A 2,785-nucleotide genomic window follows, 5' to 3' on the forward strand; every position below is an offset into this window, starting at 1 on the left:
TTCACCTGCCTCTCCTACAACCTAGTTTACTTTGTATCCAGTGCTCCTCATGTGGTCTTCTCTACATCGGTGAGACCAAACGTAAACTCAGGGCACGTTTCGCCAAGCATCTCAGCCAGGTCCGCAGGGGCCAGCCTGACCTCCCAGTCACCAACCATTTTAATTCTCTCACCAGCTCCCTCTCCGACATGACCACACTCGGCCTCCTCCATCGCCACAGCGAACCAGACCGAAAAGTCGGAGGAACAATCCCTCATCTTCTGCCTGGGCAGCCTACAGCCCGGAGGACTCAACATTGAGTTCCCCAATTTCATAAAACCTCCCTTCCCCTCCCCCTCCCTTCCGATTCTCTGACCGACCCGTCCTTCAGCTACTAATCAGATTCATTTCTCCCATCGACCAACCAGGTCGTACCTGTGTTCACCTATCCCTATCTCATCATTCAGCCCCTCTCCCCACCCAAAACCCTCCTTCCCACCCCTTTATCTGCTGCTCCATTACACACACCCTCAGTCCTGGAGAAGGGTTACACCCAAAACATTGACTTCTCCACCTTCTCTGCTGTCCGGCTTGCTGTGCTCTTCCAGCCTCCTGATAATCGTACTGAATGCCAGAGCAGTCATGAAAGGTCAAAATGATCTATTCATGCTGTTATATTCTACGTTTCTATTGAATTTCCCTCTGGGTTGGACAGGTTTTTATAATATCCAGTCATGGGATGTGGATGTCACTGGTTGGGCCAGCATTTATCTTCCAAACTGACTTGAAGCAGCCCTCTTCTTAAACTGCTCTAGTCCTTGGGACGTAGTAGTCTTGGGGGAGGGAGATTGAGGACTTTGACTCATTGATACTGAAGAAACAGTGATATATTGTGGTATGGAAGGCGGAGCATTCTGAAGTATCTGCTGTCCCTGCCCCCCCCTTCTCCTGACTCGTGGCTAGCACCGCTGCCTCACAGCGCTAGGGACACAGGTTCAATTCCACCCTCAGTCTGTGTGGAGTTTACACATTCTCCTGGTGTCTCCATGGGTGTCCTCTGGGTGCTCCGGTTTCCTCCCATAATCCAAAGATGCGCAGGCTAGGCGGATCAGCCGTGCTAAATTGCCCATAGTGTCCGGGAATGTGCAGGCTAGGTGGATTAGTCATGGGAAATACAGGGATAGGTTAGGTGGGACGGGTCTGGGTGGGATGTCTTTGGAGGGTCGGTGTGGACCTGTTGGGCCGAATGGCCTACTTTCACAGTCGTTCCATCACACATCCAGCAAGCATAGATCTAACCCAGGTGACCTTTGAGCTTTTGACCTAGCATGCCATGTCCTTTAACCCTCAGCTGCCTTGCCTTCTTTAGGAGTCCCTCAGGCACCGCATTCCACTGCAAGGCAAACAGTGCATTTAAATTGAAAATTGTTCACAACTTCTCACAAAGCAGTCGGCATGACAACAGCTGACTGGAAGGGGTGAGAATAATGTACTTCCTGCCAACCAGGGTTTAACCAAAGAAGATAACACATTTTTTAAAAAAATGTAAAAGACAGCCCGATGTCCCAAAGCACTTCAGAGCCAGTGACATCCTTTTGTAAACTCCAATCAGTTGCAATGTAGGAAATGCAGCAGCCAATTTGCGCAAAGTAAGCCCCAGTAAATAACAATACCCAGTCAAGCTGATGTTGGTTGAAGTATATATATTGGCGCAAGACATTGTGGGGTTGTTGGGGGGGGTGAGGGGGTGGGAGAGAAGAGAATCTCTCTTGTTAACAAAATGTGCACACAAAATTGTTTAGGTCCATTCGAGAGGGCAGTGTCCCAGTTTAACATCTCATCAGAAAGACAGCACCTCCGAAAGTGCAATGCTCCCTCATCAGTGTTGCTGCAAGGGTCAGCATGGAGCGTAAGTTCAAGTCTCAGGTATGGGACCCAAACTGTCAAACTTCTCCCTCAGGCGAGGGAGTGCTGCCCCCCCCCACTTAGGAGCTTTTATGGCAACTCAACACGATAATAACTTGGTGCCAACTTTCCCCCTACATTCAAGGTGGGCTTTTTCAGCTTCTGTTGGGAGATATTAAATTCCAGTGTATTATCTTTCAGATTTTGATATAATTGGGGTTACGATTGACCGGACACACAACTGGACTCACCACAAAAACAATGGCTACAAGAGCAGGTCACAGGTAGGAATACTCATCTCCTCACTCCCTAAGCCTGTCCATCATCAACAAAGCACAATTCAGGAGCATGATGGAATACTTCCCATTTGCCTGGTTAGAGGCAGCTCCAGCAACACTCAAGAAGTTTGGTACAACTCAGGACAAAGCAACCCAATGACTGCCACCACATCCACAAACATTCATCCCTCCACTGCTCAAAGCAGCAGTGTGTACAATTTACAAGATGTACTGCAGGAATTTGCCAAAGCTTCTTAGACAGCACCTCTCAAACCCACAATCACTTCCGTCTCGAAGACCAAGGACAGCAGTTACGTGGGGAACACCACAACCTGCAAGTTCCCCTCCAAGCCACTCACAATTGCGACTTTAAAATATACTGCAGTTGCTTCACCGCCTCTGCGTCAAAACACTGGAATTCCCTCTCAAAGGGCATTGTGAGACAATCTACAGTACGTGAACTGTCCACCACCGCCTTTCCAAAGTCAACCAGGGAATGGCAATAAGTGCTGGCCAGCCAGCAATGCCCACATCCCACGAGTGAATAAAGAAAAAAAAAATTCACACAAGATGCCAAACAAGACCCTTGGTGAAATGTCTCCCCAAAAGGTGGCAGCTCCAAT

The sequence above is a fragment of the Chiloscyllium plagiosum genome, chromosome 48 (assembly GCF_004010195.1).
Source record: "Chiloscyllium plagiosum isolate BGI_BamShark_2017 chromosome 48, ASM401019v2, whole genome shotgun sequence".
In the NCBI taxonomy this organism is placed as follows: Eukaryota; Metazoa; Chordata; class Chondrichthyes; order Orectolobiformes; family Hemiscylliidae; genus Chiloscyllium; species Chiloscyllium plagiosum.